This window comes from Panthera uncia, chromosome A2 (genome assembly GCF_023721935.1).
Source record: "Panthera uncia isolate 11264 chromosome A2, Puncia_PCG_1.0, whole genome shotgun sequence".
Taxonomy (NCBI): domain Eukaryota; kingdom Metazoa; phylum Chordata; class Mammalia; order Carnivora; family Felidae; genus Panthera; species Panthera uncia.
This window is the reverse complement of record NC_064816.1, coordinates 88,481,475-88,503,598: the sequence shown is the minus strand read 5'-3', so window position 1 is coordinate 88,503,598 and position 22,124 is coordinate 88,481,475.

The window sequence follows — 22,124 nt, the reverse complement described above, 5'->3', positions numbered from 1 at the left end:
CAGATTCTGTGTCTCCCACTTTCTCTGCCCCTCCCCAACTCGTGCTTTCTCTCTCTCACTCGCTGTCTCTCAAAAATGAATAAACATTAAAAAATTTTTTTAAAAACACAAGTTCTTTAGAATAAAGTAATTTCATCAACTGAACCATTTAGAGAATAAATGGTTGTCCAGATGTTTTTTCCTAGTGTAGAAATGTATTATTTCATAGTAGAGCAATTATGTGGTACTTTTAGGATAATCAGTTGAGTATGCTAAGATTACTCACAGTGGAAAACTTACATTTGTTCTTTCTTCAAGTCCATAATAAAATTAATAATTTTATAGCAGAAAACATTTATTGGTTGGTTAACATGTGGCAATCTTTCTTTTTAAACCTCATACCAGCTTAACAAAATGAGCATTATAACCCTATTTTTCATATAGAAACTCAAGCATAAAAAGGTTAAGAAACCAAAACAAACCCAGAAAAAGGAATGGAACCACTGGGATACAATTCCTATCACTCCAGCTTCAAAGCTTGCTCCTCAATCGTTACACTTTCACCAAGAGGATAAGCACACAGCAGAATCATTAAGGAAACGTCTCTGAGGAAGGTACAAGGAAAACTAGACATTGAAAACCTGCATTACTATTTAACGGTTCATCTGATCAAGAAAAAATGCACAATACTGTTTTCTCAAGTACTATACTATTGTCCCAAGAAAATTATCAAAGGGTATATATTTTACAAATAGAATTATCATGATATACTAACAGAACAAATGCAAGCATGATACCCATTTAACAGTAGATATTCAAGGAGTTAGTATTGAGTGTAAAAGATACTGTGAACTCTGAGGTCTTAGCAATACAAGGAATTTAGGATTAAAAAAGAAAACGAAGGGGGCGCCTGGGTGGCTCAGTTGGTTGAGTGTCCGACTTCAGCTCAGGTCATGATCTCACAGTCCATGAGTTCAAGCCCCGCGTCAGGCTCTGTGCTGACAGCTCGGAGCCTGGAGCCTGCTTCAGATTCTATGTCTCCCTCTCTCTCTGACCCTCCCCTGCTCATGCTCTGTCTCTCTCTGTCTCAAAAATAAATAAAAACATAAAAAAAAAAAAAACGAAGAAGAATATACACACCTGCAGTCTTGGAAAGCCCTGGGTGGAGCTGCTGCAACCTGCAACAAACTGCAAACGAAATAAAAGCTGTGATAGCCATGGTTCTCAAACTTTAGTGAGCATTGGAATCACCTGGAGAACCTGTTCCTGAGTAGATTCTTGCACTTCACCCCTTAAGCTCCTGATTCAGAAGGTCTGGGAGGGGTGTGAGAATTAGCATTTCTAACAAGTTTCCAGGTGATGCTGATGTTTCTGGTTCAGGAACCACGCTCTGAGAACTATCTCCGTAGAGGTTCACCAGAATTCTAAGAGAGCATAGAGTAAGATGTAATAATAAGCTTTCCAAAGCAGGAAAAAAAAAATCATGGAGAGCTTAGTCTTTGAACTGTACTTTGACAAAGGAGGAGAATTTCAGCTATTGAGAGATAATGTGCTTCTGTCTCCAGAGGAGGCATAATCCTTCAGGGTCACTCATCCTTCTCTCATCCTAGTGATCTGGTGGCCTCACTCTGCTCGTGCAGAATGGAACGAAAGTTATAAAACCATCTCTCTCTCTCACAACTCAATACACACTGATATTTTCTTGGCTTCATCTGGGGTCCTGACATTGCAGAAAGGAATGAAAGAATACTTTTAACATATTTTAAGCCCTATTAAATTCCTTCTTTATTCCATTTCAAATAATCTCAATTTCCTCTGAGACTATATGTTTTGTATTGTCCAAACCTGACTTTTACATTCTAGGAATGATCAATAATGTGGATGAAATGTTGGTCAAGTTTTCTTTCATACATTTGTTTGATTGATTGTAATGGCTGAAGTAAGTCACAATTCCCCAAGTAAGTGTCCTTCCTACTCTTATCCCAAAAGGCAAAATAATAAATGGAAACAATTCTAAAAGCCTTTTAACTGTATGCTAGAGCTAGAGAATAATCAAAGGGATAATGTACTGACTCATGAGGATAGTTTTATTTCCCCTTCCTCGATCATTTTACCACGTGATCTTAAAGAAATCATTTAAATTCTCACTGCTTTAATTTGCACATTTGTAAAACGGTGATAATATTTGCCATGAGGTTTAGTTAATGCTTGAAAATGCTTTTGAGATCATTGGAAAAGGAGAGAATAAAATAGTATTACTCTTCACTGAACTTTGGAACTCAAACTATAAAACAAGAGGATCTACACTCCTTCAGCAACCAACCAGTAGAGAAGGAATTTTTCTACAACTAAGCTGCTCACTGTCATGACAAATGTATATTGGACTCCAATATTGTCAAGTACTTTACAATCATTCCTTCTAATGGTTTTTATTCCATTTCTCTTGCCGACGGAACAACTAATGGGAAGATAATTCAAATACTATCTGTCAGTCTAAGAGTGAAAAAATACCTTTTCCATAAGGGCCAGGTAGTAAATATTTTAGGCTGTAGGACACATATGAGCATAGAATCACATATGACCATGATTATGAGTTACGCTTAAAGCTGGGATAAGTAATCATCACTAGTCATTATCATTTTAAATTTTCCCCTAAAAAACATCAGCAGTTCCTTCCCTCTTTCATTTTATTTTATTATTTATTCAGATTTGGAGACTAAAACATAGGTGAAATTTGCTACCTAAATATTTGCTTTTTTAGTTGAAAAGTGGACCATTAAAAAGATAATACTGGTGCTTTCAAGTTCCGTTTTCCCAAAAACAATTTATTAAATCAAGTTAGTTGATTTTAGTACTCCAAACACAAACCATTCTGTTTCATTCACGTTTTCTATTTTGTTTTGCCTGCTGCTTCATTACTTGTGTTTCCTCATGAGCCTTTTGAGAAAATAATGTCATTTCTTCAGTTGTGCAAATTGAAAACCTATTTTTAAAGAGCTGTGCCCTAGCTGTTTTGATTATCCTACATTCCATTCCCCTCTTCATTTATTTAAAAAATAAAGAGACTATATATAAGTCCCCATGTCTCTCCTGGGAGTTATAGAAGCCGGTTTTATTCTTATTAACACGTTTACACACATTTTGTTTTCTTATTGCAGTGATAGTTTACCTTTCTGTTTACTTCTCTGTTTACATTGACTTTAAGAAGTTTTGTCTAAAGCACTCTATATAAAGATTCCTAATCAGCTCTCCATTTAAAACTATATAAGGTAGAAATAGTGAGTTTCACAATTTAAGTTACCACAGTTTACAAAATGGAAGGTAGTTGAAAGGTTTTTGCTTCCTTGTGGTTATAATTAAAAATTTTAAGATTAGGACTTCTCCTTTAACTGAGATGAACTTCTACATAAAGTTCCTCATAAATCCATGGAAGTCAATCAAACATTTCTTATTATAGGTTAATATAGAAGCAATTATGTTTAGTCTTATGTTATAGAAAATGAGAAAGGCAGTTATTTTTAATATATGACTGTAATCTCACAACTTAATGTATTTAAAGCCATTTTTTTTCTGGTTTTTCTTTCCCTGCAGTGTGTACTTCTAAAATAAGCCAATCAGTCTTGACACATGGAAGTCACACTGTGCTGTTTTCCTCACACTCATGCCATAATTAGAAATCAATCAATCATAGAACTGTCTTCCCAGAACTATGATTTAGCATTATGTCCTCAGCTTTTATTGAGGACTGATATAATAAAGTACTCTATGAAGAAACTTTCTGTAGTTCTGATAAAACTGCTATTAAAGATACCACCCATTATATTATTCAATATCTTCACACACTCACATTTTATGGGATTTTTCCAAGGTTCCAAGCAAGAAAAATATTTTCTCTTTTGATTTTATTTGGTCTTTTATAATTTAAAAAACCGTATTAAACTAATAAACTCAGCACTAAGTTGTAGGATACAAAATCAATATATAAAAATTAGTTGTATCTCCATATGCTAACAATAAGCAATCCAGAAAAAAAATTAAGAAAACATCTCCAGGGAAACACAATTCAAAACCACAAAGAAGTATCACCTCACGCCTGTTATGAGGGCCATTACCCAAATAGCAGAAAATAGCAAGTGTTGGTAAGGATGTGGAGAAGTTGAAACATGCACACTTTTCGTGGGAATGCAAAATGGTAAGGGCACTCTGGAAAAACAGTATGTAGGTTCCTCCAAAAATTGAAAATAGCACTACCATATGATCCTACACTCCCACACTGGGTAGATATCCAAAAGAACTGAAAATAGGATTTTGAAGATATATTTGCACTCCTGTGTTCATTAAAGCATTATTCATTATAGCCAAAATGTAATCAACCTAAATATCCATCAATGGATGAATGAATAAATGTAGTGTGCATATACAATGGAATATTACTCAGCCTTTAAAAAAGAAGAAAACCCTATCACATCCTTCAACACAGATGACCCTTCAGGACATGATGCCGGTGAAATGAATCAGTCAAAGCAGGACAAATACTGCATGATTCCACTTATACAAGTTATCCATAACAGTCAAACTCCTAGAAGCAAAGTAGAATGATGGTTGCCGAAGGCGAAAGGGAGGACAGACATGGTGTTGTTAAACAGGTATCACTTTTCAGGCATGCAAGATGAAAACTTCTAGACTCCTGTTATACAACATGGTGCTCATAGTTAACAATACTGTACTGGACATTTGAAAATTTGAGAGGGTAGACTTTATGTGTTTTTTACCGCAATAAAAAAAATTAAACTACAGGACTTTTAGAGGAAAACGTAAAAGAAAATCTTCATGACCAAGAGTTTAAAAAATATATCTTAGAAGGACAAAGGCATGATTCAAAAAACAAAAAACTGATAATTGAATTCCATCAAAATTATGTACTTCTACTCTTTGAAAGACACTCTTAAGGGGATTAATAGACAAGCTGCCAAGTGGGAGAAAATATGTGCAAATCACTTATCTAATAAAAGACCTATATCCTGAATATATAAAGAACTTTGAAAACACAAGAAAAATGGGGAAAATGTTTGAATAGACAGTCTACCAAACAAAATATACAGGTTTAAATGGAAAGCACACCAAAGACACACACACACACACACACACACACACACACACACAAAGCATATAAATATATACTCACTAGCATTAGTTATCAAGGCAATGAAAAGTCACTATACATTTCTTATAACTTCTTAAGTTAAAAATTTCCACTCTACAAAATGATGGTAAGGCTGTAAAGTAACTAGTGAAGTAATGAGAACTGTTGTATGCTGCTGATAAAAATGTAAAATGCCACAAACATTTTTTAAAACACTTGGGCAGTTTCTTAAATAGTTAAATACATACACTCCATATGACCTAGCTATTCCAGTCCTTGTATTTACCTAAGAGAAATGAAAAAATATGTTCATACAAAGACTTGTATGTCATTCAGAGAGGCTCTATTAATATAAGCCAAAACTCAAAACATCCCAAATGTCCATCAACAGGTAAATGGATAAACAAAACTGAAGTATATTCATAGAATGGAATACTACTCAGCAAATAAAGGGAACGGGCTCCTGGATGAATGTTGATATAATCAAGGTGAGTGAAGGAAGCCGGGAAAAAAAGACTATATTCTGTATGATTCCATTTATATAAAACTCAATGAAATGCAAACTAATCTGTCGTGACAGAAAGCAGAGCAGTGGTTGCCTGGGAATGGGGATGGTGTGCAATAGGGTACAAAGGGCAAGACATGATTATAATGGGGCACATTGGGAAACCCTTTGTCAGAGGGTGATTGGAGGCAGCGGTTATGTTCATTATCCACATTCTAGTGAAGAATCTACAGACGTATACATATGTCCAAACCCATCAAATATCATACTTTAAGTGTGTTTAGTGTGTTATCAATTATACCTCAGTAAAGCTGTTAAACATTTTCCTCAGGAAGCTCTGAAATGATCTGCGTTGTGCTTTAAAAGGGTGACTATGATGCCACATTCTCTAAGATAAAAGGGAGACTGAGGCTAGGAGTTCAGTATAAAGGTATTTTGCAGTAGTCCTGTGAGAGGTCATAAGAGACAGGGTTGGACAATTTGTGTGGAAATGCAGAAGAATGAACGATTCAGTACTGTTGGCTACCTGACAGGATATCCCCCTATTCCACAAACAAAAGCTGAAAGCAGTTTGGCCTCAGAAAGTCCATTGTAGTTTTATAAAGCATGACAATTTTTTTCCTTCAAGTTCATTCTCAAGTTTGCCAGAAAGGCAAAGGAATATTCCATAACTTCATCATACTAATTAGGTTCACGATCATGTATTAAACCAATGAGTATCTTCTTATCACCTGCTGACTCTGGGCAAGGCTCTGGACTAGTCACTAAGATAGAGGGAATTCCACACACAGGTGCTGGCGCAGAGGGGTTGCCAATGCACTTAGCAAGACGAACAACAGAATTAAAAGATTGCCTCTCAGAGCCAGAAGTGATTTATTGCTCTGGTGTTAATGCCCAAGGTTTCCAGATTTGGCTTTTAATTAGCGTCCTATGTATCTATACATATAATTTTTAGGATATCATGCATGTACCAATTACCATGGTGACAGGTATAGTCCAAAAGTCCAACATCTATCTTGAGCGAAAGCTTTGTGCCCCTACATCAACCTGTTTGTCATAGGCTGGCCTCAGGACAAATAAAATTACATATAAATGCACCCTGACTTTTATTTCCCATCCCAGGTTCTAAATAATTTCGCTGTAACTCTTTGGGGATGACATTCATGAAAAACCCTATAATCTTCGTTATTGTATTTCTCGGCGGCAGGTACTTCCAAAGCTGTGATTTATCTAAATTGTATTTTTGTCAAAGTGTTATAAAGGGGATAATGTGAAAAGTCTATTGGGATATTGTTAGTAAATTTATAAAATTACTTTCTATATCCAGTTAGACCAAGCAATTTTTTCACTCGTTGCTTTTAGGGCAGGCTTATGGATCATTGAAGACTTCAAGGGAATAAAAGTTAAGCACCTAAACTAAAGATTCTTTGTCTAAAACCATGCCCGTTAGGACAAGTTTATCATTTATGGGACTCAAGGATAGCCTTTAGATGAATGATCTGAGCCTAAGGCCACAAAACTACACACAGATATTTCCAGAATTCTTCCTCTTGCCCACTTTACACTGTTCCTTCAGATCTAGTACTGAAGTATTCATCCCAGTACCATATATGTACCACAGAAGCATATTCTCACTGCTGCTTGATCCAACCAAGGTGGCAGTCCATCCTTTGGGGTTTACTCCAAAGAGAGGTTGGTCTCATGTAATGGATGTTCTTTAGCACTGCTATCTCATTCGGTGGCCAAAAGGAGCCGATGGTACAAAACACCGAGGAGGGTCTGACTTCCTCTGGTCTTGTGCACATGGGGTCTATTAGCAATGCTAGAGCACCAAAGAATTTTGGAGTCTCACCTTACTCTTCGATGGTGTTATGCTGAGCAGTTGGTGAATAGGAAACATTTGAGATTCTGAGTTCTGGAACCCTTAACCCTATGTCTGGAACCTTTTAGTCTTAACCATCCAGGAAATTTCTGTGGATCCAAGAGAAACATAAAAGGCCTATGAACCAAAAGTAGGTAGCATAAAGTCCAAACTAAAGCTAGCTGGGACTAGCAGCCAGATAACCATGTATTGCAAAAACTTTTAGCAACAATTAGAACATTAAGCAATATAGCAAAATAGCAATATAGAAATAGCAATTAAGCAATATAGAAATAAGCAAAGTGAGCGAGCAGAAGAACTATCAAAATCAGACTAATTCGGGGCACCTGGGTGGCTCAGTCAGCTAAGCATCTGACTCTTGATTTCAATTTAGGTCATGATCTCATGTTTCATGAGATCAAGCCCCACCTCAGGCCGCACACTGACAGCACAGAGCCTGCTTGGGATTCTCACTCTCCCTCTTTGCCCCCTCCCTCACTTATGCACACTCTCTTTCTCAAAATAAATGAATAAAAATAAAAAAATAAAAAGACTGATTAATTTCCTATATTCTAAGATATTTCAGATTAGTTCATTTAGTTGCTGGGTTACAAAATTGAATAAAAAAAAAAAAAAAAAAAAAAGGAGTGCCTGAGTGGCTCAGTCGGTTGAGCGTCCGACTTTGGCTCAAGTCACGATCTCAAGGTTCATGAGTTCAAGCCCCACATCAGGCTCTGTGCTGACAGCTCAGTGCCTGGAGCCTGCTTCAGATTCTGTGTCTGCCTCTCTCTCTGCTCCTTCCCTGCTCATGTTCTGCTTCTCTCTCTCTTTCTCTTTCTTTCTCTCTCTCAAAAATAAATAAACATTAAAAAAAAACAAGGAAAACTGGGGTGCCTTGGTGGCTAAGTCAGTTAAGCATCTGATTCTTGATTTTGGTTCAGGTCATGAGATCAAACAGGAATATGCATCAGGGTCTGTGCTGACAGCACTGAGCCTACTTGGGATTCTTTCTCTCCCTCTCTCTCTGCCCCTCTCCTACCCAGACATGCAAGCACACTCTCTCTAAATAAATAAATAAATAAACAAACAAACAAACATTAAAAAGAGAAAGAGACAAGGAAAACTGATAATTTGTCCCAGATCAGCAGAGACTAAGAAGACAAGGGAACTAAATGAGTGTGGCATCCTGGACTAGATTCTGGAACAGAAGGAAATTAATGGTAAAACTGGTGAAATCTGAATAAAGTTTAGTTCATAGTAATGTATCAATGTTAGTTTCTTAGATTTGACAAATATACCACAGTAATGGAAGATGATACCATTAGGGAAACTAAAATTGGGTGGGGGTTTTAAACGGATTCTCTGTGCTATCTTTGCAATGTTTCTGTAAATCTAACATTATTTCAAAATAAAAAGCTTGTTTAAAAATGAATAAGACAAGATTCTTATCCTGGAGTAGTTGGAGCACAATTGGGAAGACATTAGAGTAAAGACACCAACTCAATTCTAGCACTAAATGATTTAACGAAAAAATGCACAAGGCTCAACGGTGCACAGGACCTGCAGAGCTCCTAGACTAATCTAGGATTTAATGAAATACCCAAGATCAGTCCTAAAGGATATGTAGGAATGGCAGGAAAAGGAAAAAGTGACCAGAATTACAGGTAGAAGGAAGGGCATGAAGTGTATGGAGAACAGAAAATCTGGAAGGACAAAGGGTAGGACTAGAGACAGGACCAGATCAGACCGTGTGAGGCTCATGTGCCTGGAGCTCCACCTGGAGATGATGGTGAATAAAATCACCAGATCTGCAACAGCATACAGATATATTTTTGGAGGCAGAGCTGAAAGTAGGGACACAAATTGAGAATCTTTTGTAATGGCGTGAATTAGGCAGAAAGAGTAGATATGGAGAGAGGAGTATAAATTGAGAACTACAGAGGAAGTAAAACAAGCAGGATTTAGTAAACCTAAATGGAGGCCATTTAGTATATGCAGAAATTACCTAGCAGACAAAAAAAAATGTCTTCAGGTTATCATTGTGCTATAACATGATACAGTAATTTTCAAACATAAATCTCTGACTTGTGAAGAAAAGGTGAAAGTAGGCTTCGTAAACTCTACTGCAGATACCATACAAAAACTTGCGGTCGACAAGGCACCATAAATTCATGCTTTTAAAACCTATATGCTTGAAACATAATGGTAATTGATAAAATATTCAAGGGGAAACCAAAAACACATAGCTAGCTTGGAAATAAGCTAAGATCTCTGTGAACCAGAACAAAGACTCAAAACCTTTTCTTTAAAAAAAAAAAACTTTTCTAAAATGCAAAGTTTATGTTTTAAAAAAAGGAAATAGGAAATGAGTTTAAAAGAAAACAATAAATCTGAATATGGGAACCAAAATCACAACATACATTTTTAAAAGCAATAAATAAAGGAGAAATTTTCAAATTTCAAACAAAACATTTGACCAAAGTAAACAGAGCATAAGGGTAGAAACTGCAGCCAACGTTGTGCAACTGAAATTTTATATGTGAGTGGTTATATCCTTATCTGTTTATTTCTTTGGGAAACTGGTCATTTCCATATCTTATGACTCTTTTAGGAACCATCAGTACCAGGATCTCTAACTGATAATAAATAAATGACAGCAATGAGACTCCAATTCCTTTTCTTGAAATAAATAGTGCTGCAAAACTAAAAATGCTGCTATATGGGCATTTAAAGCACTTCCATAGTGTCTATCACACAATAAGCCCTCAATAACTCCATTATTCCCCTAAGCATCAATTATATATATATATATATATAATTATATATAGAGAGAGAGATATAGATATATAGAGAGATATATATAGAGATATATATAGATATATATATAGATATATTATTATTATTATTACCATCATTCTTCCACATTCTCAGCGTTAGAGATGATACAAGGTATGTGATAAACCATGACCCCTTTCCACTCTCTTCTATGAAGATCTACCAGCTCTAACTTGGTTTTGATTTCCAAAGACCTCTGAAAATTCCCTTGTCATCATTTCATTTCACTTTGCAAAACACGTTCCCTTTTTCCCCTTTATTTCTTGTTTTCCCAATAATAAGAACCCCTTTTGATTACTTTGTTTCTGTAAACAGTGCCATCATTATTCCAGGCTTGAAACCTCAAACTAATCTTTTAATCTTCTATCTTCCTGTTCAATTCAATTAACCATCATCCAATAGAAAAACAAAATGTGTCCTTTAAATCTCTCTCACATCTGTCCATTTCTTTCTGTCATCATCACCAGCTTTAGGGTTTTAGAAACTCATTGCTAGCTAGCTATTAGTACACCCTATCTGATTTGATTCCCCAGGTCTCCTTAACTAAACCTTCCCCTTTACACAACAATTTGTAAATATTGTATTCAGTGAGCTGGACTCAATAAGGTGCAGGTAGAAAACAGGATTATTTTTTAAAATTTATTTATTTAAATTCAAGTTAGTTAACATACAGTGTAGTACTGGTTTCAGGAGTAGAATTTAGTGATTCATCACTTAGATATGACACCCAGTGCTCATCACAAGTGCCCTCCTTAATGCCCATCAACCATTTAGCCCATCCCCCACCCATCTCCCTTCCAGCAACCCTGTTTGTTCTCTGTATTTAAGAGTTTCTTATGGTTTGCCTCCTTGTGTTTATCTTATCGTTCCTTCCCTTCCTCTATGTTCATCTGTTCTGTTTTTTAAATTCCACATATGAGTGAAACCCCAAGATATTTGTCATTTTGTTCTGCATTCAAACATGCTGAACTAATTCTCTCCCTGCATCTACCATAAGTCACAGGAACATCACAAAATTTTCTAGGCTCTTTTGATCACAAACAGTCTCATTCTGGTCCATAACAATTTAAAAAATCTTCCTCTCCTTCTCCCTGCCCCTGAGAGAGTCTTTATCAGATTTAAGCCCAATGCAGGGTTTCTTCTCTACTTCTCTGTCACTTTCTTCTCTACTCCACCTTTGGCTTTTCTAAAGGACACCTCACGAGCCAGGACCTTGAAACAGGGTAATTAGAGATAAACAGAGTCGTGTCATGTGGTTAACAGAGGTGTTTCTCCTTCTGGATATGATGGATGAACAAGTACTGTTTCATTTCAATTCCTTTCTCATTTGGGCAGCACTTTGATAGGTTTTCCAAAGACCTCTCTTAGCATTGCTGACTGCAGTTATCCAGACACAGAACATAGCTCCCCTACAAGGGCAATAGGTGGACATATAACCTACAGGCACCTCTGTCCAGAGAAACTCCCTCTGGTCTGTTCACCCTCATACATTTCAAAGATGGAAGTGAGCATTCAGGACACTGGCAGCAACAGGTCTCCAATCCACTAGCATGCTAGGCACTGGCAATCGTGCGGGATTCAAAGCAGGTATGTGATCCCTCTTAGTCTCCATTTCCAGTGAAAAGTTCCTTTTTTATAGTTTGTTAGTTTTTTTCAATTCACACTTTTATGAAAAATCATCATATGCTCATAAGGCCCATAGGCTATTTTCTTAGTCTAAGATTCTTAATCTAAAGCCATCTCTAATCTTCTCTGCCTGGTCATTCTAATCTATTCCCTACTACTGAGCGAACCTGGACATCCTCTGCTGCCCCAGATTTAATCATTAGTTTCTAAATTCTGGACTTCTTGAATCTCCAGCCTCTACCCCACTTTCCACTCCCAGTCAGGATTCTGTTTTTAATCTTTATTTTCAATGAAACTGTGAATTTGTTTAAATCACACAGAAAAGGAATTAATTGGAGGGATGGTGGAGAGTTCACAGAATCAATTGGAAAGCTAGAGAAGTATATGTGGAAGGAAATTATGAAAGGAAGAAATCCAAGATTACATAATAGGGATGACCTGTTGGGGAGGCCCTCAACATTATCAAACTCTCATCATTATAGCACTGGGCCTTCCAGTCTTCTGTAGCCACAGCAAATGATCTCTCTCCCTGGCCTTTTTTCCTTTGCTTTATTTCCACAAGATTTAAACTGCCAGGCAAAAACACATGCTTAGCCATCACTGACTCAAATGTCTACAACTCAAAAACCATGGGGCAAGGAAAAGTTGCTTAGCATTAGAAATTAGTCAAATGTATTATTTGGGGCACATAATATGATTGTTTTTATAAAATCCCAAGAGGATATATTAAAAGTAACTAGAATTCTGGGAATGCAAGCTGGTGCAGCCACTCTGGAAAACAGTATGGAGGTTCCTCAAAAAACTAAAAATAGAATACCCTACGACCCAGCAACTGCGCTACTAGGCATTTATCCAAGAGATACAGATGTGGTGTTTTGAAGGGACACATGCACCTCCATGTTTATAGCAGCACTATCAACAATAGCCAAAGTATGAAAAGAGCCCAAATGTCCATCAATGGATGAATGGATAAAGAAGATGTGGTATATATATATACAATGGAGTGTTTACTCAGCAACCAAAAAGAATGAAATCCTGCCATTTGCAACTATGTGGATGGAACTGGAGGGTATTATGCTAAGTGAAATTAGTCAGTCAGAGAAAGACAAAAATCATATGACTTCACTCATATGAGGACTTTAAGAGACAAAACAGATGAACATAAGGGAAGGGAAACAAAAATAATATAAAAACAGGGAGGAGGACAAAATAGAAGAGACTCATAAATATGGAGAACAAACTGAGGGTTATGGGAGAGGTTGTGGGAAGGGAGATGGGCTAAATGGGTAATGGGCACTAAGGAATCTACTGAAATCATTGTTACACTATATGCTAATTTAGATGTAAATTAAAAAAAATAAAAAATAAAACAAGTTAATAAAAAATAAAGAAATAAAATAATAGTTAAGTTTTAAAAAATAAATGTTTAGGTACTACAGGTAAAATCTGGCTTGCTTCCTAGCCTCAGGACTGCAAATAATAAGAGGCTTATAAAAGTCCAATCTGATATTACTCATAAAAATTTCTATCAAAGCAAACTTCAGAAGACCATATGGCAAATTAACACACTTGCTGCACCTATGTAAATAATCAGGTCAAATCTAATGAGACAAATCATATTTTGTGACGAAGATAATCTTTCTTTGAGATTGTTTTTGATCAAAGGAAGGTAGAATTGTAATAAAGAAATCAGGCCTGTCTGATAGAAATTTAACTGACTCCCCCCACATCCCCTGAGAAAAACAAGTTTTGTCTCCATTTGCAATTCATTTCACCATTCTTTTACCCTATAAAAATGTTTGCTTTTTTGACTTTTCTTTTGAGTCAGTTATATCTGCTTGGTTTCCTCATATCATGGGAGTAAAATAAAACTTTAACCCATGTTTATTTTTATCTATAGGAAAGTCATTTTTTTACTTTGTTACCTTTTAAAAGTATATTTAACTTTTGAATACCTTTCTAAGGTTAGATCACACAGTTGATATGTTATATGAAGTATGATTTAACAAAAAGGATTTATAAGAAGTGCTTGGCTTGCATTCGCATATAATCTGGGTGACAACTTAAATAGACCTTAAGTATCATTTCAGTTTCATAGTCTATTCCTCATCCATTTTCCACTATGATTCCCTCTAGCAAACAAGTCTAGAGAATCAGAAGCTGTGCAGAGGAATTAAGAAATGACTTCGGCTATCACACGCTAGTAAAACAAGACAAACTTTTCTGGAAGCCATTTCTTGAAAATTTGCCATATGCAATTTATCCCCTAACCAAATCATATTTCACTCTCTTTACTTATGCTTCATTTCTGCTTTTTCTGGTTGTGTATGGATATTTTAAAACTAATGTTTCTTCTCATTAGCTTAGAGAAAATTATTATATTGTCTACTTTAGTTATATGAAACTAAATAAACTCTCATTACACTTTTGGCTTGCAAAACAAGACTTATTATAGTTGTTGGTATTTGGTAAGACTACGTATCTTCTTAGGTCCCTCGGCACGGATTGTATGTATGTTAGTGTGTGTGTGTAAAGGGCTGAAGATTCTTGATCTCATTCCTATCACTGTGGCTATGGATTCCTAGTATGAACTATTCAGAAGACAGGAAAAGACAAGGAAATAAACGGTAGTTGATTCCGTAACCTGAAGTGCAGTTATGAACCCTAGGTCTTCCTATAAAATGTGGATTATTATCGCCTACTTTCATTAAGTCTATTGTTCATCTATTACCCATGTAACCCGACAGTACTAAACTTTACAGATTAAAGTATCTATGTAGTAAAAAAAAAAAAAATTAGGATTCAAGGGATATATCCACAAAGCAACTGGACACAAGACATATACGCAAAAACTCAGTATCCCTCTTATATACAAAAATAAACAAAACTACAATGACAAGGACGTCAATGGCTTAAACAGGAAAAACGAAACATAGAAGAAAACTTATGAAGAAACCTATAAACACTAATTCAGATGCGTAACAGAAGAATTTAATAAAAACATTACTTTGGGGTGGAAAGACTATTTTAAAGTAGCTCTTTTTGGGAGTGTCTGGGTGGCTCAGTTGGTTAAGCATCCAACTCTTGATTTTGGATCTGGTCACAATCTCACAGCTGGTGGGATCAAGCCCCATATCTGGCTCTGCATTGGCAGTGTGGAGCCTGCCTGGGATTCTCTCTCTCTCCCTCTTTCTCTGCTCCTCCCCTGCTCATGCTCCCTCTCTCTCTTTCCCAAAATAAATAAACTTAAAAAAATAAAAGTAAAGTAGCTCTTTTTTACTCTACCTATAATCCAGGATGAATCTGGATTATGAATTGTAACTGTGCCCCTCCTTATTGAACAACAGGAATTTGGTGTGTGAATTTAAATTGGTTAATTTGACTGAACCTATTTATCTTTTATGTGGGGAAGGAGTGGTGTGTGTGTGTGTGTGTGTGTGTGTGTGTGTGTGTGTGTTCTAGAAATGTATTTGAAATTGGCATATAAACAAATAGAGAATTACGGATACTTAGACTAACAAACATACTTGATAGTAAACATAAAGTAATTACACAGAAAAAATAGCTAAGTTCATGAAAGAATTGTGGCATCCATATTTCTACCTAAAGAAATGTTCATATTTTAAATCTGAAATCCCACTAAGGAAAGAATGTTAATTTTTAGCTTATTTTCCAACGTGTCAATCATTAAATATGGCCACTTATTCATGGGCAATTTCCATTGTACCTTCCATCTCATTCAGAAACTATTAGGTTAGATTATTCTTAGTTTTTTGTGCCCTTTTGTTCTGCTATTGGGGGTTTGGGCAGATAAGAATCGATGGGATCTAAGAACATTAAATTCTTAGTTGAAGAACCTCCCATCTAATTATCAGGTTATACTCCAGACACAATGCCATTACTGATGGAGACTTGATGAGGGTTGGGAATTAGAGCAAAAAATAAATAAAGTTAAGAACAATTAGGGAATTATTGCAAATTGCTGGAACATACAGAGTATACAGCGGATGTCTAGACCAAGACTTGTTTTTTACTCCCCTGCCCCTCACAGCTTCCCTTCACCAACTCCTGTGATTGAAAAATATCAGAATGTCAAAAGTCCCTTGTAACCATACGGAACCCTGAAGCGCTGCCTCATATCACTGTTATTGCTCTCAAGTGTTTCTGCTAGATCTCCAAATCCCCACACACTGTCTGCTTGGTGTAGAGCCACTGGGGGAGGCTAACTAACCTTGCTGCACTCCAGTTTGTCCCATTCCTCATTTCAGAATAAAGTCAATGTGCTCTCACTATTCATTTTTTTATCTTGATGAAGTGACATGTGGATTTGTTTACAGAAAAAAAAATGAAAACAAAACAGAGACAAATAAATAAAATGGGAGTGTTATTCACCTAAACATCTTCTTGCAGATACAGATAGACTCAAGTGAATCTATTGGTTAGTTAAGTCCTTGCTGGTAATATCCCTTGACTGAAAAGATAATTCTTTCATAACTAAGAATATTTAAGCTCCCTTTGTTTGGAGACAGAATATAATGTAAAATGTAAATATAATGTAAAAATGTACCAGAACCAAGTCCCCTTTTTCATGGTGATCTAAGTAGTCCCTGATATAGATAAGATGTCTCTCCCACCCACCCATCCATTCAGAAAGACAAGGCATTCATTCACTCATTCAACAAACATTTACTGGACAGGTACTAGGGCCAAACACTGCAAACTCAGTCTTGATCAAAAAAGACAAAAATTCATATCCATGGACTTGTACACTCCCGTGGGGAGAGACAGACAATAAACAAAATCAACAGATAAGCCATTCTCTGGCTCTACATTAGCGTACTTCAACCACAGTGTTCCTTGAGGCCACAAAGTTTATGGTGTCTACTGACTTTGGGCTGGTTGGGATCTTGTTTCTAATAATTTTCTCTGCTACTTTTCCTTCTTGCTGGTCATCTCTGCTCCAAGCGTTTTTCTTTGCTACTACATCCAATTCCAGAAATGTCTGTGATTTAATGAGTTTCTGCTAAAAACAGTACTACCCCCAGCAAGGCCCATTAAATACACAGAGGTGCAGTGACTGGAAAAGAACCATTGTTTATTATATTTCAAGAAGAAATAAGCCGGGGATGTACATTATTTATAAAATGTTTATGATGTCATCTAACACTAACATAAATACAGACTGACAAAATATAATAAACACGGCAGCTGTTTCCTCTACCATTTTAGTGTTTGACTCTTATTTCAGAGTTCAGGTTTTCATATTTTCATTCTTCAACCTTTTATGCTACTGACTGGGCTAGTAATATGTTAATTAATCTTCATGCAAGATCTCATTACATAGCCAGTTAAATACAATAAATCATACATTCAAGATGTAAAAAGATAACACATATTTTTGAAACAACTTTGTTAGAAATAAAAGTTATAAAACTTATTGGGCTCTGCAAATAAATTTGGTGGGTGTGAATGCTCTAAGTCTGAACTCAAAAAGCTAAATTTCTAATTTGGTTTTCTTTGAAGTAATGGAGCTTCTGTCTATTTTAACACCTCTAGTGTTAAGATAAGTCTTTGTAGATTCAGAGATTAAGTAAACATTGATTTGGAAGTATTTGTACTTCATCTTTTTGATAAGTGTGTTTTAAGAACAATAAAGAGGGGCACCTGAGTGGCTCAGTCGGTTAAGCGTCCAACTTCAGCTCAGGTTATGATCTCACGGTTCGTGAGTCTGAGTCCCACATCAGGCTCTGTGCTGACAGCTCAGAGCCTGGAGCCTGTTTTGGATTCTGTGTCTCCCTCTCTCTCTGTCCCTCCCCCACTAACGCTCTGTCTCTCTCTGTTTCTCAAAAATAAATAAATGTAAAAAAAAAAATGAGATTTATTTGTCACGTAGGAGTGAAAATATTACGAATGCCCTTACTGCTTTGGTATTTCATTAAAGACAGTGTATCTATTGCAGATGAAGCCTGAAAAGAGAAGGAATGGACAAAGTCTATTGAGCAACAGATAGTAGGGCAGGGAGGGGAGCAGAAGAGACATGACACATCCTCCCTTTATCTTTTCCTAATAGACGAGGTATTTAGGAAAATCAAAATAGCCATATATGTAAGAGACTGTCTATTTAAAAAAAAATCATTGATGGCACTCCTGGGTGGCTGAGTTGGTTAAGCGTTGGCTTGGGCTCAGGTCATGATCTCATAGTTTGTGAGTTCAAGCTCCACCTCAGGCTCTGTGCTGCCAGCGTGGAGTCTGTTTCAGATCCTCTGTCTCCCTCTCTCTCTGCATCTCCCCTGCACTCTCTCTTTCAAAAATAAATAAACATTTAAAAAAGAAATAAAAAATTCATTGATTATGGTATTTTTAATAGTTCTATTGTGAAGGGCAATCATTTTTCAGATTATAATTCTGTACTAAGAACTCTGCTTTAGTGAAAATATGGGCTTGTCATAACATGTTAATTATAAATTTATCCTGACTATAAAATTAAACATGTTATTGATTTATGATAGAGAAGGTGTTAATAATGACCAATAAACTATTTAGGAGTCGGAAATGGGACAGTAAATGTCATTGTAAAGAATAAATTTGTGCAAACTTATCTCTCTTTTCTGGGACACTAACCTTCAAAACACAGTAAGAGGTGATGTAAGTCGGCACTACCCACTGTGCTGCCCATGACCATTAACTACAGGTCCACAACAGGATAGGGGAGGAGCTGAGAGGATGGTTTTCTAAACTTTTATAGTTATTTGGTAGAGTAAGATTCTATCTGTTTAATCTAATGAGAACTATGGACCCATATTATTTATTTTGCATATTTCATTTTTCTACTAATTTATTTTACAAAAGTATCTCTCTGAAGTATACAGAAATCAAAAATAAAGAAAAAGAAGAAAAAGGACATGCCTTCACCAAACTTAGAAAACAAACAGAAAAACACCAATCAAACAAAAAGAATAGGTGTGGGGAAACAGAGGTTGGGCTTTGTTTTCTTTTACTTGCAAAGGGAATTTTTTGGACAAAAATTCTATCACAGATGTTAAGACAACTTTTTGGAGGATTTTTTTTTAATTTGTTTCCTCCTCTCCAGTCCCCGTTTTCCTTCATTGTTGGTAACTCACTCTAGCATTGATTTGATTGGGTCAAATATATTGCTTTCATAAGCTTCGACAAGGCACACTTTTTTCCATTTTATTTTAATTTGTCAATAACCTCAACAACTGTCCTTTAATTTTTTCACATATGCACATACTTCTAATAGAAGTTTAGGACTTAACCAGAGTCAGTTTGAGATCCTTGGTGTTACAGTAGGTAATTGGTTGCTTATCTCTCTTTTTCACTCCTGCCATAGATTTATCCATACTCAGTGAGTGTCAGTGGCAAAATGTGGCTGGTCTTTGTCAAGCTTTCTTTTCATAGGCTCTTGGTGGCTTAGAATTGGAACTAATGGAAAAATTCTTACAATCAAGAGACTATACTCCCACCACTATCACATCAGCTTAGCGACAGAAGCAAACAGTCATGTATGTTTAGTTTTTCCCTCTTCTCCAGCTTGTGTATTACCACAGCTGTCTGTACACGATAAGTATATTGAGGGAGCAAAGAAAAACAACAAATAAGGAAGGCTAAATATTTTCAACCCCATGAAATAATCAAGTTCTTTACCTACTGAGCAAATTCCTGTTGTAGAAAGCACAAGTGAAAGTTAAAGTCTGAAGGACAACTAAGAAAAACACCCTGAGAGAGCAGATCCTAATATGTGAAAATTCGGTGAGAAAAAATCTACCTATCATTTTTTCCGCACCCTGCTTTAAAAAAGCTATTGATTGGTTTTATTCCTTTTATTTTGTTTTATAACCTGTTTTTGTTTTTTATTTTTATGTATTTTTTCAAGTTTTTATTTCAATTCCAGCCAGTTAACATACAGTGTTATATTAGTTTCAAGTGTACAATATAGGGATTCAACAATTCCATACATCACTCAGTGCTTATCATGACAAGTACACTCCTTAATCCCATCATTTATTTCTCCCATCCCCCCAGCAACCTCCTCTCTGGTAACCATCAGTTTGTTCTCTATAGTTAAGGGTCTGTTTCTTGCTTTGTCTCTCTCTCTCTCTCTCTCTCTCTCTCTCTCTCTCTCTCTCTCTGTTTTTCCCCCCTTTGCCTGTTTGGTTTCTTAAATCATTGGCTTTACTCTTGAGCAGAGATAAAATTACAGGAGCTTTCAAAAGGCAATTCTTTAGTATTGGCAATAAAGAAGACTGAACTGCTGATACTTGCAACAACATGGACGAATCTCAGAAACATTATGCAGAGTGAAAGAAGCCAGACACAAAAGAGGGTACACAGATTGGATTCACTTATATGAACTTCTACCAGAAAAACAAAACTTATCTTAATAGTAAAAAACCAGCATGAGGATTACATCCTGAGTGTGAGGGGTAGAAGTGCTGACTTACCACAGAATTTTCTGGAGTCCTTATAATATTTAGTATCTTGATAGGAGTTTGGATCACACCTGTGTATGCATTTGTCAAACCTCATCAAATGGTACACTTGAGATATATGCATTTTTCTATATGAAAATGTTATATATGTATGTATATTAAAAATAGCAACATAACAAGTATAGAACCCATTGATTATATGCATTAATTAAGTTAGAATTAAGTGTACAAATGTCTATAACTCCTTTTGAAATTCCATTTAAAAACAGAGACAGGTAGGTAGAGATTAGGGTAGATGGACAGATATGCAAATATCCATAGATAAGCAAATATAGAAAAATATTAATTGTAGAATCTTAATCTACATGAGGACTATGGGTGTTCACCACACAATCCTTTCAACCTTTCTGTATGTTTGAAATTTTCTCATAATAAAAGTTTTATTGGGAGAAAAGCAATTTTGGCCTCTCTGAGCCTGAATGAATCTCCCCAAGACTCTGTCAAGTGCTTTGAAATGGTCCTCATTAAGTACTACAAGATCATTTTCCAGTATCTTTCACTTGAAATGAAAACTCAGATGGGATGCAAAAAAATACTGAGAAGAAGAAACCCCATGATTCATATACCTGGTACTAGCAGTATTTCATTTAATTCTTGAAAGAACTTCTTAAATTCAGTATTGTTTTGAGTGCCAAGATCATGTTTTTTAGTAACAACACCCTCTTAAGTTCCATGGTCACTTAAAAGAAAACAGAAATTAATGTTTCACACAATGCTATAGATTTTATTGATGTCTTGATGCCTTTAGGGGTAATGGGGGAAATTTTTTTTTTTTAATTCTAAAGCTCGCAAATAAACATTCTGATGAATCATTTAAAAAGAGAAAAAATACCTTTCTCCTACCATTCTCATAAGAATGCAATCCCTTCTCTTTGACAGGGAATACCTTAGAAGACCCTTTTCTGTCTTCTGGTGAGCCTCAGCAATGTATGGCATTTAAGTCAATATCTTGGTGCTTGATATCACAGTCAAGCCAAATATTAATCTTTAAGATACAAGAATTACAATCGTACAATGTCTTTCCTCTGTTTATACCTCAGACCCTGGAGAAGTGCAAGTGCAACTAGCTCCAAGCAAAGGAGCAAAACGAATGGAAGGAATGATGTTCCATGAAAAACAACAATTTGGTTTGGGAGATAAAATGTTGGCTTAAGCTCATAAAAACGGGGTAGAGAACAGATTCTGAAGTTCATAGCTCTCCAAGTTGGGTATCTAGAAAGGCATGCAGTCTTCCAACTTAAGCCCATAAATAGCTATCATACAGAAATTTACAAAGAAATCACAGTTTAGAAAACATTCTTAGAACCACACAGCTAGCATAGGGAACCGAAGCTCAAACATTGAATGGTTTTCCTCTGCACCAAGTTATGATTTATACCATGTGAACTGGTTTACTAGATCAGGATCCAGATACGTTGCTAAAAACTAAGCACTGAGGACAATAGCAGCTCTCATCTGAAAAGAGAACAATATTGGCATGTGAAACCCTACCAGGAGATGGTAGGACTGGATGGAGTGTCAGGAGAGTCAAGAACACAGAAAGAAAACATCAGACAAGGTGTAAAGACCGTAAAAAGGAAAAGACAAAGTAAACTTCATCCATTTCCCAGTTACACATTATTCTAACTGGTTATTTCCATAGCAGAGATAGGATCAACATTAACC